The 21,313-nt window shown below is 41.0% G+C and overlaps 1 pseudogene; it reads right to left on the bottom strand.

The window, feature by feature from the left end:
- The window catches only part of LOC112828472 (complement factor H-like), a 61,133-nt pseudogene that overhangs the window by 27,735 nt on the left and 12,085 nt on the right, over nucleotides 1-21,313 (bottom strand).

Raw genomic sequence — 21,313 nt, 5'->3', positions numbered from 1 at the left:
AAAATACCTTTCACAAAGTTCAAATTTGAGTTCTGGAAGGAAGTAGGAGAGTTGTCAAAATCTGAAACATGTTTATGCTGGAATATTTGTTAAAACTCAATGGAATATTATGCAGCCATCAAAAGGAATGAGATCTTGCCATTTGCAACGATGTGGATGGAACTGAAGGGTGTTATGCTTAGCGAAATAAGTCAATCAGAGAAAGACATGTATCATATGACCTCACTGATATGAGGAATTCTTAATCTCAGGAACAAACTGAGGGTTGCTGGAGTGGTGGGGGGTGGGAGGGATGGGGTGGCTGGGTGATAGACATTGGGGAGGGTATGTGCTATGGTGAGCACTGTGAATTGTGTAAGACTGTTGAATCACAGATCTGTACTTCTGAAACAAATAACGCAACATATTTTAAGAAAAAAGAAAAAGAAGAAGATAGCAGGAGAGGAAGAATGAAGGGGAGTAAGTCAGAGGGGGAGACGAACCAGGAGAGATGATGGACTCTGAAAAACAAACTGAGGTTTCTAGAGGGGAGGAGGGTAGGGGGATGGGTTAGCCTGGTGATGGGTATTAAAGAGGGCACATTCTGCATGGAGCACTGGGTGTTATGAACAAACAATGAATCATGGAACACTACACCAAAACAAATGATGTAATATATGGTGATTAACATAACAATAAAAAATTTTTAAAAAACTCAAATGTTTCTTGAAAGCGATACCTATGTGCCATTGGTGCTTGTCTTTTTGCTTTTTCTATTCTATAAATGTTATCTAAAATGCATGGAATAAAGAATACTCATGAGCAATTTGTACTTAAGAAAGCTTAACCAAGGATCAGGAAGATGAACTGTGTAAGGATAGGATTATTTCACAGGTGGAATGAAACTGCTCTATTAGTTATCTCCAGGTGTACCTAAAATTCTAGTGCTAACCCCTGGCCAAGATAAGCATTGGACATGGTACCTAGTGATTTATAATTTGCTGTTTAAGTATAAAACTCCCTTGGAAGCACCCTGTACAAGCTTGTCTACATTTTGGAGGAATATATAGATTCATGGTTTATACCTGGTTTAACTGGTTACACAGACTAGTTTTAAGTATGTAAACATAATGACATATGAGACCTCTTTGTAAATTTGTGCATTAGCCTGCCTGAAATTGAGATACCTTGCATATATCTTGGTGATTTGGAACCCATAGATGAAGAACATCCTGAGACATGATACTGGCTGGCTGTGCCTGAAAGAGTTCAACCTTCCCAATGATTGCTTTGTTTCTTTCTCCTGTTGGGCTGCGTCTTAACTTTTACAAAGCCTGATGTAAATCTATGCTGTGGAGTCCTGTTAATCTTGATCATCAGATACTCTATAATATATGTAACAACCTACAGAACCTATAAAAATATTACCAAACTAATAGTAAATTAAGCAAGATCATGATAAAAGGACAATACATTAAATGAAACTATATTTCTATACAATAGTAATGGGAAGTGGAAAATCAAAACTTGAAATATCATTTGTAATAGTATTTAAAAAAGCCTGTGCCACAAAAGGAAAGATTTAACAAAACATGTACATAACCCATAGTCTGAAAATTATATAAGCTTCCTGAGAAAAATTAAAGGAGACCTAAATAAATGGAGAGCTAAAACACGTTCTTAAATTGGAGGAAAAAATATTTTTACAATCAACTATCCCTAAAGTGATATACAGATTCACTGAGTTCCAGTGAAAATCCTAGTAGGCTTGCTGTAGAAATTAACAAGATAATACTAAAATTCAAAGAAAATGGAAAACAGAAAAGCCAAAAAACATTAAAAATTAATGTATGAATTTTCTACTGCAGCTACAAAAAAATCCACATACTTACAGGCTTAAACAATACTAATTTACTTCTTAAAATTTTGTCAGTTCAAAATCTGACAGATGTATCACTGGACTAAATCAAGTTGCTACAGAGCTGTGTTCCTTTCTTGAGGCTCCAAGGGAGAATCTGTTTCCTTGTCTTTTCTGGCTTCTAGAGGCTTCTTGCCTTTCTTGGTTCATGGTGTCTTTCTCCATCTTCAAAGCCAGCAACTGTCTCTCTCTGATCCTTCTTCAACCTCATGTATATCCTTCTGTCTGTCAGTCTACATGTCTCTCTCTTTCTCTGTCTCTCGCTCTGTCTCTCTCCATTCCACCCCCCTTTCCATGGGGTATTACCCTGAGCCCATTTAGAAAATCAAGAATAGCCTCTCGATTTTAAGGTAATATTAATATCTGAAGAGTTCTTTTCTCCATGTAAGATACCATAATCACAGGTACTAGGGATTAGACATGGACATCTTTGGGGAGACCATTATTCTACCTCCCACAATTAAGAACAAATTGGAGGACTCACATTATAGTAATCAAGGCAGGGCCTAATGATATAAGGATAAATATATAAATTAGTGGGAAAGAATAAAAAGTCCAGAAATAGACAAAAACACATCACACCTATATTCAGTGGATTTCTGATAAATATGACAAGTTATCCCGTGAGTAAAAGGATACCATTTCCAACAAATTGTGCTAAACAACTGAAAATCCATATGAGAAAAAGAGTTGAACCCCATTCCATACACAAAATACCTGGAATCAATCATAGAGATGAATGTAAAAGTACATGTGTAAACTTTCCAGAAAAAAAAAAGTATGACAAATCTTTGTAACTTTGAAGATGGAAAAAAGTGTCCTATGTAGAGCACAAAATAAATAATTAAACAAATGGTCAATTTGGATTTCATCAAATTAAGGCATATGTTCCTGGAAATAAACTGTTAGAAACTCAAAAGTTATGACACAAAATGTGAGGAAATATTTGCAATTCACATACTTGATAAAGGAATTATTTCCCAAATATCAAAGTGTCTATTACAACTGAATTATAAGACAAATGACCTACCTAAGGTTGGGAAAAAATTAAGTTTTCACAAAAGGAGAAATAACAATGACCAATAAGCAGATGAAAATGTATTCACCATCATTAGTCAACCAGCAAAATAAAATTAAAGCAAAGTGATATACCACAATATATACATCATAGTGGTTAAAATTTAAAACCTGACCATCCTGTTTGTTAATAAAGATGAGAATCAATTCTCATAATGAATTCTCATACATTGCTGGTGGGAATGTAAAATGCTAGTTAACTTGAAACTCAGCATGGCAGCTTCTTACAGATTTAATCATGCTCATAACCTAGCAATTTTCCTTTTAGATATTTATCCACTTTTCCTTTAGGTATTTACCACTTAGGTAAATATATGATCATTCAAAGACTTGAATTCAAATGTTCACAAACAGCTCAATCATAATTGCCAAACCTGGAAAAAAATTACCAAAACCTGGAAACATTCCAAAAGTCCATCAATATTGGAATGGATAAACAAATTTTATATCTATATAATGCCACAAAGCTCATGATGGAAAGGAATGAGCTACTGATGCAAGAAACAACACAGAAGAATGTCACAGACATTATGGAAAAATAAAACAACCAGATTTGAGAATCTGTTTCTATAAAGCCATTGATATGCAACTGTGGAAGGGAAACACTAATCTATACTAACAAAAAGAATATTGGTTGCCTGGTGTGGTGTTGCTGGGGGAGACTGAATGGCAAAAGAATAGAACTGGTTCAGCAGATGAAAACTCTTTCTAGCTTGACTGGGTTTGTGGTTACACAGAGGTACACATTTCTCAAATCATTGGCCTACACACTAATATGTGTGAATTTTATTGTATATAATTCATACCTGCGTGAAGATGATATTTTAAATGGGCATTTGGAAACGAAACATAGAGTTGTCAAGAAATTTGTAAGTGATTAAGTTACTAGAAGAAAAAAAGGTAAAACATTGTCTAAATAGAAAATAAAATGTGAAAATATATGGAATTATGAGAAAAATGCTACGTTCCAAAGAAAATCAAACCAAATAACAAGAAACTCCAGACACAAAGAACAGAAAATACTACAAAATAAAAACAAAAATAGTGAGACAGGGAAACTGAAGGACTCCATAACAATCTGCTTTTTGTTCCTTTTCCTGCTTCTATTCCTGCTAGGCCCTGCACTCCCACCCCACTTCAGACATGCATTGTAATGCACATAGCATATGTCCTCCTTTTAAGGGATGAGAAATTAATGATTTCTCTAGAATAGATAACATCTAAGGAAAGACGAGGTGAGAATGACTTGATGAAGCTATCATATGTGTATATGAGACCACTGGTACTAGACATCTCGATGCCAAGGCCTCCTGACTCCAAGGAATAACACCTGGGCCCTTGTCCTGGTTCTAACCAGTTCGTGGATGCCTGAGAAGACCCATACACCAGACCACCGGCCTCAGTAAAAAACCCCAGACCTCAAACAAAGACAAGACTCAAGTTTCTTTCCTTTCTCCTCTCCCAGACCCTGTATCCGCTCTCTATCTTCAGTAAACTCTGCTTTCACCTCCTGCTGGCTCATGTTTGACTTCTCTCCTACACAAAGCCAAGGATTTTGGCTGGTCCTGTGGGACTCCCTCTGGGTCCCCAGACCCAACCTGCCAGCATCAATAACACAAGGAATGAGTGAAGTCAGCAAGATGGTAGATAAAATATGCCTCACAGTATCCACCCAACAAGTTGGCATCTATTTAGACAAAGTGCCTTTGTGGGAGATGTGGGATCCAGGTAGGAGATTGTGAAACCCTGGTCCAGCCTAAGAACAAGGAGAGTTGTTTTAAGGAGACAGGTCTGCACCCAGGCAGCTGACTTGCCATCTGTGGTTGGCTAGAAACTCAGAAACAGCTTCATAATCCTGAGGACTGGGCTACAGCCCCATTTGGCTTTCACTCTGTAACTAGCACCATAAGCCAACAGACCTGGGAGGAGTCTCACCCACCTATGTGTATATTAATAGGTACACAGACCTTGGCCCTGCTATAGACCCCGAAGCAGCCCATGAACCAGCACCAGCCCCTCTCAGTCAGTCTAGGAGCCCCTGGAGAACACTAATTTAAATAATTACCCATGGATAAGAGAGCCTTTGTAGAAGTCCAGGAGTCCAGCAGAGAAGCTCCAGCACATCGTTGCAGCAAAAGATCCAAGACTGGTTGCTTTGAAGAGGGTCAATTTAGCTTTACCACTGATATCTCTCCCACAAGGTGGTATAGCCCAGTGCCAAGAGAGGGCTTCTCAGCCCATGATTTCTCCCACAGGTGAATGTGAGGGCATGTGAATGAGCACAAGGCTTCCCAACTGTGTCAGAGGCTGCCAACGAGGTCCATTTCTCTCTTGCTGCATCCAGAGTACTGATCCATAAGCTGTGCAGTTGGGGAGTAGTGAGCAGCTGAAAGAACAGCAACCAGTGCTTTGAATGAATCATATCAAAGAAATCAAGGGGTTTTTTCCTAATCCTTTACTTAGAGCCAAACTATATTTTTAAGTTTGAAGTGAAATTCTTATACATGGCCTATAGTTGGGTCTTGTTTATATGTCCACCCTGCCATTGTCAGTCTTTTTTTTTTTCTAAGATTTATTTATTTACTTTAGAGATAGAGAGAGTACATGAGCAGAGGGAGGGGCAGAGGAAGAGGGAGAGGGACAGACAATCCACAGATTCCCCACCTGAGCACAGAGCCCTGACACAGGTCTCAATCCCAGGACCCTGAGATCGTGACCTAAGCCAAAACCAAAAGTCAGTGGCTCAACTGACTAAGTCACCCAGGTGCCCCTGTCAGTCTTTTAATTAAAGTATTTATACCATTTACATTTAAGGTAATTATTGTTACGTTAAAGCCTGTGGCAGCCATTTTATTATTTATTGTGTGTGTGTTTCCTCTGTTTCTCATTCCTGTTTCCTTTTCTTGCCTTCCCTTGTGGGTTTCTTCAACATTTTAAAACAATTTTGATATATCTATATTGTTGACTATGCTTCTTTGTATAGTTTTAGTAACACCAGTCTAAGTATTAATACAGACATTTACAGCTTATCACTCACTCCTGACATGTTACCACTGCAAGTAAAATGTGGAAACCTTACTTCCATTTGGCTTTACCCACATCTTAAACTTTGCATACAATGAATATGTCTTTTCTGTTATCACTTATTGTGTTAGTCACATTCAGTCAGGGAACAGACCAATCTAGCTATTTCTACCAGTGAGAATTAAATATAGGTAATTAGTTGCAAAGGTGTAGAAAAGTCTGCAAGACCAAATGGGAAGGTGAAATAGCTGGAAAACATAAAGAGCAATAAGTATAATATCAAAAAGCAAAAAATTCTGTTGCTTTCAAAATAGTACCTAAAGCTTGAACCTGTTGCTCTGTTGTTGGAAGGAGTTTTGCAGTTAGTTCTGGGTCTAGGGAAGAACAGGAACAAACTAGCAGAACTTCCAAAAGTAGTATTCCCTCTGGATCACCCAATCTCCACTTGAATACATCTGTTCCTAATTACTGTTGGGAACTGCAACACTGGTAAAGCCAGAATGATCTTCCATGTCTCTGATTTCCTACTACTGCTTCTGTAGGCAAAACTCAATGAAAACCAGCAAAGAACAATGGGAAATATGGTTTGTATGCTCTAAATCTTAAGAGTACATAGCAGCCTATAGATGTTTGGGTGGGGTGCTTGATGACATCAATGAAATAATCAACATAATCCACCACTGTCCATCACAATAACAGTAATGATGGTTCCACATAACAAGATCAAATTTGCCTTCCTATAATGAAGATGACTTTGTTTTCTTCTTCCTTTCTTGGAGTTAGAACTTCCAAGAGTCATCCTTTTGATATCTGGTGACGTTATTACCTTACTTACTTAGTCTCAATCCCACAGAGGTATTCTGTATCTTAAAAGCTAATCCATTCCCTTTCACAAAAGCATAAGGTCAAGGAAGAGAAAGGAGTTAAAAAAAATATGCAAATATATCTATAAAAATCAAAACAGAAAGTATACTGCCATAGTCTTCATGTAAGTTATTGATCATTAGACTGTGGTTGACATTATAATTTTTCTTCTACACACCATTATATGTTTCCTTCCTCTTCAGCCAGCATCTAAACTAGTCCAGGTCCTCTACCTGATGGGGTTAACCAAACTTCATTTCCAAATTGTCAGAATCCACAGCAACCTTATATTTAGTAGTTTGCTGATATCTTCTATTAACCTTTATTGATATACAGAGAAGCCTCAGAGAATTTTCTGCATTCAAATATAATTTCCTTGCTCTCATCGGGTAGTAGTAAACAATAACCCTTTGGTAATTCAGTTTAATATCCCAGCCTGTGTACACAATCCACTCGTATGCCTGTTAGTTCAATGACATGAGAGGCCCAAGATAACAACAGAGTTACCATCAACTTCCAGTAAAGGGAAATATTGATTTGGTCCTGGTGAAAGTATTGTATCTTATGACCTACCTTCTAAACTAGCAGAATACAAACTTGTAAGCCTGGAGAAAGAAAATTATTAGTGGTTAAGCATCTTAACAGATGCCAGTAAAGTGATAATCCAATACAATTCAGGACAAATAGTCAAAAAAGAAAATACAATAAACAAAATTCTTGCAAACACAAAAAGAAGGAAATTTCTTTAAGCAAACAAAACAGAGCTGTTGAGATACTATGCTGCCAATATGCTACAATCCCAATTTACTTGCAACAATGTTAACAGTGGTGATATTGTGATTTATAATAATATATATTTAGTCTTTGTCCCTACATCTGTCCCAGAGCTCTTAAAATGCTTGGAATTTCCTAAGTGTTGAGTGTGACAAAGTTATCTTTAGTTATGTTAATGAGGTAACTTTTAGAACACACCAAGGATAGGGTCTGGTTGCCAGAGGAAATAGCCCTAATCTTTAGAGATGGAATTTGCAGTTCCACACCACTCCCCCTGACCTCCAGGTAGGGGGAGGGGCTGGAGGTTGGCTCTATTGCCACTGATTTAAGCCTTACAAGAAATGATGAAAGGAATTTCTCAAGTTAAAACAAAGTATCTTTCACAGTAACATAAAACATAAAAATAACACACTGTAAGGTAAGTATAGTCAGATTCAAAGTACTCTGAAACTGTAATATGGTGGTATGTTAACCACTTAATTCTAAGATAAAGGCTGAAAGACAAAAGAAATAAAAATAGGTACAACTACAATCATTTAATGGATACAGAAAATAAAAAGAAGTAAACTGACATGAAAAACATAATACGGGGGGGAAATAAACAGTAGAATTTTTATACACAATAGAAGCTGAATTGTCATTAGCATAAAGGAGTGTTATGTCTATAAGATGTCTGAAGCAGGCCTTATGGTAAGCACAAAGCAAAAACCCATAGTAGATATACAAAAGATAAAGAGAAGGGATTCAAAGGATACCAAGATGAAAAATCATCAATTCACAAAGGAAGACCATAAGAGAGGAAGAAAGGATTAAAGGAACCGCAAAACAACCCAAAACAATTAATTAGTCCTTACCTATAAATAATTACTTTAACTCTAAATGGATTAACTCTCTAATCAAAAGGTATGGAGTGGCTGAACAGATGAAAAAAAAACCAACAAAACCATAACTATATACTGCCTACAGGAGACCCACTTCAACTTTAAAATACACACAGAATCAAGGTGTAGGGATGGAAAAAAAATATTCTATGCAACTGAAATCCAAAAATAAGCAAGGGTATCTATACTTATATCAGATAATACAGACTTTAAGTCAAAAACACTACAAGCAACAAAACAGGTCGTCATATAATAAGAATGAGGTCAACTCATCAAGAAGATATACAATAGCAAATAGATATGAACCCAACACTGTAGCACCGAAATATTTTAAGCATTACAAACAAACCTGAAGGGCAGTATATTCAATGTAATAATAGTAGGGAACATTAATAGTGCATTATCAACAATGGATAGATAATCCAGATTGAAAGTCAATAAGGAAACAATGGACCTAAACTACATTTTAGACCAGATGGAATTTATAAACAAACACGGAGCATTTTATCCAACAGCAGCAGAATACACATTCTTCTTAGCTCACATGCACATTCTACAGGAGAGGTCACAGGATAGAATGTAGGCTATTATTTATAATAAATCTAGAAACCTACTCACGGCCTTTCATCTGAATCTTTTTTATTTGTCTCTTATAGAGGGGGGTGGTATAAGTCTTTCAATCTTCCATATACCTTTTAAATCAGCTTATCAAGTTCCTTTTAATAACCTTGTTTATTTTTACTTGGAATTACCTTTAAACTTCATAGTTTATAAAAAAAAATTCATAGCTTTATAATGTTGTGCCTTCCTGTTCCTGAATAGTATAAAATATAAATGTATTCAGGTCTTTTTGAATGCCTACTAATTGTCTTCTATTGTATACTTCGTGGAGGTTTTTAGTTTTTGTGAGCTCTGTCTCTTGTAGATAACATGGTTTGTTTGTTTTTTTGAGACTTTATTTACTTATTTGACACAGAGAGAGAGCACAAGCAGGAGGAGCAGCAGAGGGAGAGGGAGAAGCAGGCTCTCTGCTGAGCAGGGAGCCCAGTGCAGGGCTAGATCCCAGGACCATGGGATCATGACCTGAGCCAAAGGCAGACACTTAACCGACTGAGCCACCCAGGTGCCCCAATAACATGGTTATTATTTATTTCAGCTCGAAGAATGTTCTTCTTACCTTTGGTGATTTGAAACTTCACAAAACAATACTATATACTAGCTTAAAATTTGGAATGAACTTTATTGATGATCTTTGGCTTCCTTTGTGCTATTTTTAAATAATTTAATGTTAAGATTTTTTGAGCTTTACTGAAATGTAACAAATAACATTACATAAGTTTTCTTCTGAGAAATACCTTTTATATCAACAACTAATGTTTTTTTGGTGTTATAAGTTTATTGCTTTGTGTATGATATATAAACAACTCCTGTAGTACTATATTAAAATGGAGGTATGCCTGGGTAGCTCAGTTGGTTAAGCATCTGACTCTTGATCTCAGCTCAGGTCTTGATCTCAGGGTTGTGAGTTCAAGCCCTGTTTTGGGCTCCACAGTGGGTGTGGAGCCTACTTAAAAAAAATAAAATAAAATAAAGCATAGGTGATACTTTGGAGTATCATAAATATTACTTGTAAAAACTGATGCCCCAAAGTGTACATACAAGATGATCCCACCTTGATAAAACAAAAAAATATAAACACCTTCTAGGAATATATGCAGAGGCAAGCACAGTGTGTGTAGAAAAGCAAGGAAATAATGACCACGTGATCCTGGGTGGTGGTTATTCCAAGTGCTGGGGGGATAAGGTGATTCATGAGTCACCATAATAATCAGCTGTAGGGGTTTTTCTTGTAGGGGTTCTACCTTTCATTTTGGCTAGTTTGTTTAAGGGAGTTTACACATTATTAATAGTTATTAACTTATTTTTTTTATTTTTTATTACATCACATCATTAGTTTTTGATGTAGTGTTCCATGATTCATTGTTTGTGCATAACACCCAGTGCTCCACACAGAACGTGCCCTCTTTAGTACCCATCACCAGGCTAACCCATCCCCCCTACCACTCTCCCCTCTAGAACCCTCAGTTTGTTTTTCAGAGTCCATCGTCTCTCATGGTTCGTCTCCCCCTCTGACTTACTCCCCTTCATTCTTCCCCTCCTGCTATCTTCTTCTTCTTTTTTTTTCTTAACATATATTGCATTATTTTTAACTTCATATTTTTAAAGATTGGAAATCAGCCAAACAAATGACAAAACATGATAAAAATGGTCATGAACCACAAATGACTAATCTCTGTGTAATTTTAATTTAAAACCCTGAGTTTTAATTTAAAAAAAAAGATATGGTTTTCTATTGCTATCAGATGGAGGACTAGGTGTCCTAAGAAATCTGCAATTGTGAAACACCTACCAACCAGGAAAAAAATAGTACTCATATTACTTTAAACATATAGTTGTTCTCAGAAGAAAGTAAAATCTCCAGATACCAAATATAAAAGGAAAGGTGAAAATTCTTGCCTCACATGGATTTACTCCTCATTAAAAGTTTTTCTGTGAAGGGCTGTGTGAGGCAGGGTTTGCTTTTCCTTCCCTTTCCAGGCTCTTGACTGCAACACCAAGGACAATATATTGCACGATAAAACCATGCTACTGAATACACTGAAGAGTTCTACTATGTGCATTGTTTTTTCCCTTGGCATCTAAACATAGGTGCAGCATAAATGTGCAGGGCATTTAGCTCAAAGGCCACTTTTAGAGAGTTCAGTAGTTCCTAGAAGATTCATTTTCAACTGAAATATCAGGTAAAGGTTTGTCCAAGTTTCACATTTCCCTTGCACGTCTGCATATTCCCTCTCCTCTGCTATTTCTCTTGTCTAGGAATATCCTTTTAATGCCAATTCTAATACGGTCTAGGGGACTAGACTACTTAGGAATTAAGAGAAAAAGACAATCAAATGACACATCCACCCAGCTCCTCAGCAAGTACACTGACTCTAGAGCCCTCCCTATTGGTGAACTGGGGTACTTTTCATTGAAACACACTGCGCAGGAAGTTTTGTTGTGTTGCTGTGCATTGTTGTTGATAATGAAGGAAATTTCCCAAATATAGACTTAAACAACCTACAAAACCCAGTATGCAACAAATTATGAAAGGAATAATACACAGTGATGCATATTCCACTCATCCCTGGTATTTAATGAGGCACGACAAAGCTCATTAAAGGTTTTATTTATAGTAACTTGGAAATAGAGGACTAGAAATAAAACAAAATGACAGATTTTTTAAAAACTATAATGAAGAATTTATAATTTTAATTCTAGAAATGATTTTAAATTTTCTTTTATTTTCAACACCTGCCAGTGATCTCAGAAAATGAGTTAAAATCTGTTGGCATTACACTAGGAATTAAGAATATATTCTACTTTTTATTAAAAGGGATATGCTTATTACCCATAGCTAATTTTGTTAAAATATTAAACGGATGGTAACATTAATAATGTTTAGCAACTGTATTGAGATATAATTGAAATGTAGTAATATTTAAAATTACTATACATATTTAAAAATGTATGATTTATGACATTTGGCATGTAAATCCATAAAACCATCATCATATATGAGATTATGAGGCTATTCGTTGCTCCCCAAAGTTTCCTTGCATTATATATAAGAATCCTGGAAACATTTTGGAGTTACAACCTAGCTTTTTTGTGACATATTTTCTAGTTAAATTTTCATGAACATACTTACATATCTCCATAATCCTTAAGTGGCCTTTCACACTGTAGAACTCAGAAAACAGAAAACATATTTTTTATTTTATACTTCGGTGAATATGTAATAATTTTTACATAAAGGTATTCTTTAGTACTAACGACACAGACTATTTCTACCAGTCAACTCAATCAAAAGTATACACATATGAAAGTAGATACATAAACGGGGATAAGCTGAGCATTCAGATCTGTTTCAACTTACCTTGTACTTGAGAACAAGAAACCCACAAGATGAGAATGACATTGATTAGTAATCACATGTCAGATATTCCCAATGGCATGTTAATACAATCTTCCAGTTGTGTTGTTTGGGGTTGCAAATCTGCTTCATTGGCAGTTATCAGGTGTGACCCTGAATTTAAGTGCATTACAATGAAGCTAGTTAATTGTTGCCATCCAGTAAATAACAAAGTTCAAAGAGCTTTGCAAAAACCCCTAAATAATTCCCGTCAGTGGTTTCACAATACCTCCTTGCATTTAATATTTGATATGTACATATTCAACTTGATGTAGAACCAGAAATAGACTGGCTCCGAAAATAATATAAAACACTGATTTTTAACAAGACAGTTCTGAAAAGTAGGTGAGGTTCTTCCCAGTCATCTGAATCATCTCTATGGTCATGGGCTTAGAAAAACAAATGATTTTTTTGAAATCACATAAGATCTTAATATCTAGTACAAAGGTTAAAGCAAAATTCTTGGTATTTATATATTCTGTAACTAATATGCTCTGGGCCACTTTTTATTTAGGGCCCAATTTATTCTGAAGCATATAATGGTTTCCCCTCTTAGGAAAAATATCATATAAATTTCTGCCTGATTATATTTGTCAATTTTTAGGAAATCATCCTATGCTATGTTGGCAACTACACAGGTGGGTGTGGGCGACCCCAGGCCTAAAGGACTAGAGGGCCCCACTGGCAAACTGATGGGGTGCATACTATCCATGGGTGCTCAGAGAAGATCAGTAATTGCTTGGGATGTGGAATAGACCAGGAAGAGCCAGTCACAGGCGCAGGATCAAGGGGGCACAAGGCATTTGTCTTGTTCAAAGCCCTAACCTACAAAGTGGGCATCATGTCTTCCGAAAGCAGGGCTCAAGGTCAGAGTATTGCCTTCACAGGACTGTGTTGAAAGGGCTGGCTAGGGTAGCATAAAGTCAGGGACACCTGGGTGACCTAATTTCTGGAAGTGATCAGACTTTTCAACTCCCACTTAAGGGACAGCTAGTCATGCAGGACAAAGTAGCGGTCCATTAGGAGACACCTGGGAGTCCTGGTTCCCCGTTCAGCCTGTGAGCCCATCAGGCTGCAGTTCCACATGGAGTCTGACTATCTCCCATTTGGAGCAGGCCTCTCAAAGGGATTTGGGGAAGGAGGTCTCCATCTACACCTTCAGATCTGTGGGTGGCTGCGGCAGGGCCAGAGCTCCACAGGCTCGAAGGGATGGGTCTGCCCTTGCCCAGCTTTCTGGTGTGTTCCCTGTTACTCTACCCATGCCAGCAGTGCAGATCAAGGTAGCCAAGGACCTGGCCAGGGAAAGGGTGCAGAGAGGCCAGGTCATGGGAGCGGGTTCTTGGGCTTACAGGCATCTATCTGCTTGATCCCAAGCCTTAACCTAGACAAAGGGACCTATTCCTCCTGAGGCCCGATTGGAATCACTGGACTGCCTTACAAGGGCCAGGTTAAGCAAGCTGACTGTGGCAGCCTCTGGCGGATAAGGGACACCTGGAAGCCTCACTGGCCTGACCACTGGTACCTGGGAACCCAACCAATGGTAAGTGTACATGAGTGCTGTGGCCAGTTAAGGGCTGACGTTCTAGAAAGACTTTCCCAGGGAAGGGTTCTCTCCACCCTGAGGCCAATCGAGTGCCTGGAGCGCCCCCAGCTGACCTGGGGTGGACTGGGCATGTGCCAGCCTAGCGGGTAAGGGGAGCTGGAGCCTGGGGGACGTTCAGTGGGCCTGCCTACCATTGTGGTATACGACCCCAAAGGAAGTGCTATTTTCAACCCCTATTTGAGGGATGGACAGCTGGCCAGTTGGGCAGGACAGGGTATCCCTTCAACAGCAGACACCTAGGAATCCTGGGGCCTTGTTCAGCCCAGGACCCCATCAGGCAACAAGTGCACGTGGGGACTGATGGCCACCCCCTGATAGCTGCCACCTCAGAGCAAATTTTCCACAGGTGGGCTAACTCCACACCTGGGGATGTGCAGGTAGTTCGGGCCTGGCAGGAGTTTCCCAGGCTTGGATGGCCAGGCTGCCCAAGACGGGCTTACAGGGTACCTACTGGGCATGTGCAGGCTGCAAGTTCATGGGAGCCAGGGATCTGGAACAAGGCAAGTGTCTGAGAGGCAGGGTCATGGGAGCAGACTCTTAGGGTTACGAGGCATCTGTCTAATTTCAAGGCTTAATCTACACCATGGGTATATTCCCAATTGAAGGAATCAGGTCTGCCTTGCGTGTGGGGCCCAGTAGGATGGCTGGGGTCCCCTCCAATGACATGTGGAAGCCTTGAGTACTAAAGAAGCTCCACGCTTCATCTGGCAGCCATTCCAAATGGATACAGAATTTCAACAGATTAAAGCTGCCCTTTCAGAAAGATATTGGGGGGGTGTGTGGGGGGGGTAGGCTCCTTTCACCCTGAGGGTCTTCTGGTGGTTTGAATCTAGTAAGAGTTCCACAGGCCTGGAGTGCTCCCTGTAGGCCAAAGCCAGCTGACAGGGTATGGACTGGGCATGAGCAGGCCCTGCGGGTCAAGGTCACCAAGGACCTGGGACAGAGCAATGTCGGGCAAGGCTGATCACAGGAATGGTTTAATGGAGGTCTCTGGCATCTGCCTCATTCTAAGACTTAACCTACACTAATGTGTGTATTTCCCCCTGAAGGTAGATTGAGTAATCTGGACTGCTTTGCCTGGGAGGAGGAGGAAGAAGACAGAAGGAATGGCTGAGGTTTCCTACAATAACAGACACAAAGAAGCCTTCCTTACCGGAGACTGAACACCCATCAGGCAGACCACTGCCTGTTTAAAGCAGCCTTATCAGAAAGATTTTCAGGGTGTGGGCTCTCTCCACCCTGGAGGCTAGCAGGTGTTTGGGGACAGGCTTGAGCTGCATTAGGCCTAGAGGGCCCTACTAGCCAAGGGCTGGCAGACAGCGTGTAGACCATGCATGAACGGGCCACACAGATCAAGGCAGTCAGGGACCTGGGCGGGGGGGGGGGGGGGGAACATGTAGGGTAAGGCCAGGTCACAAGAGAGCATTAATAGGGGTACCCGACATGTGCCTAATTCGGAGGCCTAACCTATTCAATATTTAGCCTAGCATAACACAAGGTGATTGTGATTGGAGAAATATTGGCAATAACAGCCATAATAATTACAGAATTCCTTGAGCGACGAGAACAAGAATTAGAAGTTTATAGGACACTACCTTATATTGCAGGCATGAATCCACTATGCATCTTTTATCCTATCAGTATTTCTGCTAGGTCAGGGCAGCAGTTTGCCTATTGCTCACGACTGGATCCCATACTCATTGCAGCTATGGATACTCTTCTGACAGCAAAGTCAAATTAACTGCAGGAATTAAAAAGAGAATGACAACATGCATCCCTAAAATAAGACAACCTTGAATCCTTATGTTACAGTGGTCAAACACATGCTTGAAAGGGCTATGCAAGCTTGTACCCCTTGGAGCTTGATAAAAATGATCTCTACTTAGAAACATAATTTGTCAAGGAAGTTTAACTGAGGGGTTTAAGAAGGTTTGATTTGATTGAATGTTCATGATTAGATAGAAAGTGATGTAGAATCAAGGAGTAAATTATTTTTGTGAACCTAGATCTGTACTGGGCATTAGGTCTAAGGACCTAATTAGTGTGGGAGTGATTTGAAATTACACAGTTGATTGTTTTGCATTGGTTTCAAATCCACTCAAAGATAAAAAAAAAAAGTTGTTTTTAGAAGGAAAGTTGTTTTAATATAAGAATGAACTAAGTTGGGGCTCCTGGGTGGCTCGGTCGTTAAGCGTCTGCCTTCGTCTCAAGTCATGATCCCGGGGTCCTGGGATCAAGCCCCACATCGGGCTCCCTGCTCAGCGGGAAGCCTGCTTCTCCTTCTCCCACTCCCCCTGCTTGTGTTCCTGCTCTCGCTGTCTCTCTGTCAAGTAAATAAATAAAATCTTAAAAACAAAAAACAAAAAAAGAATGAATTAAGTTGTGTCAGGACATCATCATCTCCTCTGTTCTCACCCGTAAGAACTCAGTAGCTCAGCTCATGAGGGGCCCTCCTGGGGGCTTACTAACAAAACCATATGAAGAAGCAGCTCTAGCAAGGGGCTATTTAGACTACATAGACAGACAATGCTGAGACTATATATATGATCCAAGAGTGCTGGGTCTGGGCAAGGCTACACTTCGCTGATCTAAGATAGCTCTCTGAGTCCCTGGGGCAATTAGCCTCTGCAGCCTGCAGCAGTAATGGTGACTCTTACATCTAGCAGAGAAAGCTATCCAGTCAACCCTCTCAAACATCTCCTGTCCATAAACACTGGCACCATCGTTCCCTTCCAACGTGCTCTAGAACACAGAACTCTTACCTTTGCATTAGCAGCCAGACTTCAGTTCTCAGTTGGCTAAACCTTGTCTCCCAAATACCAACTCATATAGAAGTACACATTAACTACATTTGGGGTTTATTCCTTCTAGCTTCCCTGGCCTGTGACTAACCTAAGATTATTCTGGAGCATGTCATTTCTTTATTGGCTAATTAAAAGACATTATATGCTAATGGCTTATGAAATTCTCACAGTGAACCAATGTAAATACATCGTTGGCCTAGACAAATCAGTCTACGAATATTATTGCCTTCCAAAACACAACAGCCTTCAGGGAAATATGTGCACTTGCGTAGATTGGGGCTTGGAACTAGGCTGACTTCAGGTATCCCCACTAGCCTGCTTCTGTGACCTGGCCTTGCCCAACATTTGCCCTCTTCTAGGTCCCTGAGCTGCACCACCTGCCATGAGCAGTCCACACTCTGTCAGCCACCCTTAGCCAGAGGGGATCCTCCAGGCTTGTGAAGCTAGGGCTCATCCCCAACCCTTGGCATTGTGTCAAATGTGGAGAGAGCCCACCCCTAAAAATCGTTGTGAGGCAGCCATTAAATGGGTATCAGTCCATCCCCATGTGTACTCCCCATTTGCTGGGGTCCCAGGGTCCTGTAGTAATGGAGGCCCCCAGGTGTCCCTTCTTGGAGGGTACCAAAGCCAGCCTGCCCAATCCAACCCCAGTGAGGCAGTCCACATTCCTTCAGCATTGCCTTGAAAGGGAATATGCTTACTTGTGTAGTCAGGGCTTAGAATTAGGCAGATGCCAGGCACCCCCAACAGCCTCCCACCATGACTGGCCTCCCTGAACATTGCCCTGTCCCAGGTCCCTGGCTCCCCCGACCATCAATGCCCATGCACGTCTAGTCTGCACTTTGTCAGTTGGCCTTTGGCTGCAGGCCTGTGGAGGTTAAGGCCGTTCCCAACTACCTGCTTACACTCCGGGTTAAAGAAACCACCCTCCCCCAATATCTTTGAGGCAGCAGCTTTATAATGGCAACTCTCAGCCCCCATTTGGACTGGCTGCCTGATGGGATCTGCTCTCCCGGGGGTCTGCTATTGGAGATAACCTGACCAGCACCCCGGGCCCTTCCGCAGCAAGGCAGTTTGGATTTCTCCAACTCTGCTGCAGCAGGAATATGCGCACTTGTGCCAATTAATGCTTGTTAGTAGAAGGATGCCCAGTACTCCCAGTAGAATGGTCCTGTGACCCAGCCTCATCTGACATTGCCCTGCTCCAGGTCCCTGGCTACCCTAATCTGTGAAGTAAACTTGGCCCGATTATTTACATAAGTGCAGCAAAGTAGCGATTGATCCTATAGGCCTCTTTAAAGCACTGTGCACTCTGCCCCATGTCAGCTGGTCTTGAGCCTCAGGGTTGAAGTCCAGAACTTCTCAGAAATCAAGGTCCGAGGTGTCTGTGATTGGAGGATACCCCAGCCAGCCCACCTGGTCCCCTCCTGGCAAAGCAACCCAGAATCCTCCAGCTTTACCTTCAGGGGAATATGTGTATTTATGTAGGTTAGGGCTTGGAATTAAGCAGCTACCATGAACCCCCAAGAGCCCATTCCTGGACCCACCCTCTCCCATTACTTGCCCTTTTCCAGGCATCTGCTTAGCCTGACCTGCATCGCCTGCATGTGCCCATTTGCCCCTGGTTTGCTGGCCTTTGACAGCTGGGGCCCTCAGAACCTGTGGAACCCAGGCCTGTCTATATACACCTGCATACATGTCAGGCTTGAAGCATCTTTTTTTTTAAGATTTTATTTATTTGTTTGACAGAGAGAGAGTACGAGCAGGGGGAGCAGCAGGCAGAGGGGAGAAGCAGCCTCCCAGCTAAGCAGAGAGCCCAACACCAGACCCGATCCCAAGACTTTGTGAGCACTTTGTATGCTATGGCAGGTGATGTTTTTTCCTCTCTTCACTTGAAGTTTGACCTTCGTTTGAGGGCCTTAGTTGACTTCCAAAAGGAAGCCTTGGTTGGGGGACAGATGTCAATCAAGAATCAGGGAAGACTTAGGATTCTGCTCATAGAAGTTCTCTTGTTTCTTGGATTCTTGCTAATATGCATCTACTTTTGCTGTCGTATAGGGTAATACCTTGTTTAAGATAAAGAAAGTAAAAGCCTAGGCATGTGTCGTACTAATTTGATCCCTTCATGCAGGCCGTTGGGATGTATACTTAAAAACTGGGCAACTTTTAGTCGTGACCCCATGAAAAAGATGATGATATTTTTCTGTAATACTACTCAGCCACAGTAGTCTTTAGACTCTGGAGGAAAATGGCCTAAAGATGGATCCTCGAGTCAGACTTAGAATCTTGCAACGAGATTTGTTTTGTAAACAGGATGGGATGAAATACCTTGTTCAGTTTTTTTGTGTTGTTGCATCAGAATAAGGCTGTGCAAAAGAAATATAAAATTTTAGTTCAACAAGAAGGGTGGGTGAAGGAACCTGTTTTACCTGACTCTAATGAAAAGGACTATTTATTGTTGATTCATGCACACACCCAATGCACCTCCACTTCCTCAGCTCCAGCCGCAGCCTTGGGCCCAGCTCCCCACGTTCCCCAGGGTCAAAACTAGGAATGGTCTCTCTCTCCCACACCCAGCAGTGTACTCAATAAATGAGGAAGTCATCCCATCTCAGGTAGGGTGATTTGCTTTAAGGCAAGTCCTTATAGGAAGTGTGGACATTGCTGGGCAATCAGCCGGCTTTGATTTGGCCCTACTCTCCCTTTTCATCCTTGGACTTGTTTAACTGGAAAAGATGCCAGTTTACTGAGATGGAGAATTTTTTAAAGATTTTATGTATTTATTTGAGAGAGAGAAGGAGCAGGGGGGAGGAGCAGAAGGAGAGGGAGAAGCAGACTTTCCACTGAGCAGAGAACCTGATGCGGGACTCGATACCAGGACCCTGAGATCATGAGCTGAGCCGAAGGCAGATGCTTAACCGACTGAGCCACCCAGACGCCCCTAGAACGGAGAACTTTTTTGCCTCTATTTTTGCTACCCATAATCCAACTTGGGCATATATTCAAGCCCTCCCAACCTCCTCACATCAGAGGAAGGTACCGTGATCTCTTAAAAAGCTCATGCTGAAGCTGATAAGATGCTTGAGGAAGCCCCTAATAATCCACTGAGAGCCACCGCAGCCTTTGCCATGCCAACAACCGACTCTAGATGGAGCCCTTAAGACGTGGGAGATAGAAACGAGCTTGACCATTGAAAGACTGCATATTTAAAGGGCTAAAGGAGGGAGTCCCAAAACAAAGAAGCATAAATAGGGTTCAGGAGATAAAGCAAAAACCTAATGAACATCTTTCAAAATTTTTGGAAGTTGTTTTTAAGGCAATACACGGACATAGACCCAGAGGCCCCTCAGAAATTAAAAATGATAAATATGACCTTTATTGGTCCAAGTGCCCCAAATATTCAAAAGAAACTGCAAAAAGTAGAGAGAGCCCTAGGCATGTCTGGGTCTCATCTGGTTGAAATTGCCTTTAAAGTTTTCAAGGGCCGAGATCAAGTTCAACAAAGAAAAGGACAGAAGATGAAACAACAAGCTGTTTTGGCTGGTGGCTGTTCCTGCCCCAGGACCACCTCGCTCTCCACCACAAGGAAGAGTTCCGTCTAAGGTAGGCTGTCTGGGCCCCAAGCCCCAAACCTTAGGGGACACCCCCACAGTGGCACCCCACCAATGTGCCTATTGCAAACAGGAAGGACACTGGAGAAAAGAACACCCTAGCCTAAACCAAGCCCCAGGAAAAGGCAGCAACCAGCCATTCACCAGATGCCAGAGATCACTGTAGGGATCAGGAGTGAGGAAGCCCAGGAGCTCCTTTAGACCTCATTAACCCAGTCAAGATTCCCTACACAGAGCCCCACGTGCCCATGTCAGTGGGAATTAAACTCCTGGACTTTTTTTTTTTTTTTTTTTAGAGAGAGGGGTTGGAGGCAGAGAAAGAGGGAGATGGAGAGAGAGAATATTACGCAGGCTCCACGCCCAGCACGGAGCCCAACACAGGGCTTGATCTCATAACCCTGAGATCACAATCTGAGCCAATATCAAGAGTCAGATGCTTAACCGACTGAGCATCCCAGGCACCCCGAACTCCTGGACTTTTTGATTGATTCTGGGGCTAGCTATTTGGTACTCAACACTCAGCTTTCCAAATTGTCTGAACAGACATTGTTAGTGACTGGAGTTTGGGGGAAAACCTTGAAAAAGTCATTTCTCCAACCCCTAGACTGTCAAATGGGAAAAATACATCTGAAACACCGTTGTTGTTTGTTTGTTTGGTTTTTTTTTTTTTTTGTATTTGCCTCAAAGTCCTGTTCCACTGCTGGGGCAAGATTTACTGACCAGATTAAGTGCTAGAGTCACTCTTGCACCCAAATGGCTATCA

Source organism: Callorhinus ursinus, unplaced genomic scaffold (assembly GCF_003265705.2).
Source record: "Callorhinus ursinus isolate GAN/ISIS: 27379988/994484 unplaced genomic scaffold, GSC_fseal_2.0 scaffold13, whole genome shotgun sequence".
NCBI classification, from domain to species: domain Eukaryota; kingdom Metazoa; phylum Chordata; class Mammalia; order Carnivora; family Otariidae; genus Callorhinus; species Callorhinus ursinus.
This window is presented reverse-complemented; position numbering and strand designations above follow the sequence as displayed.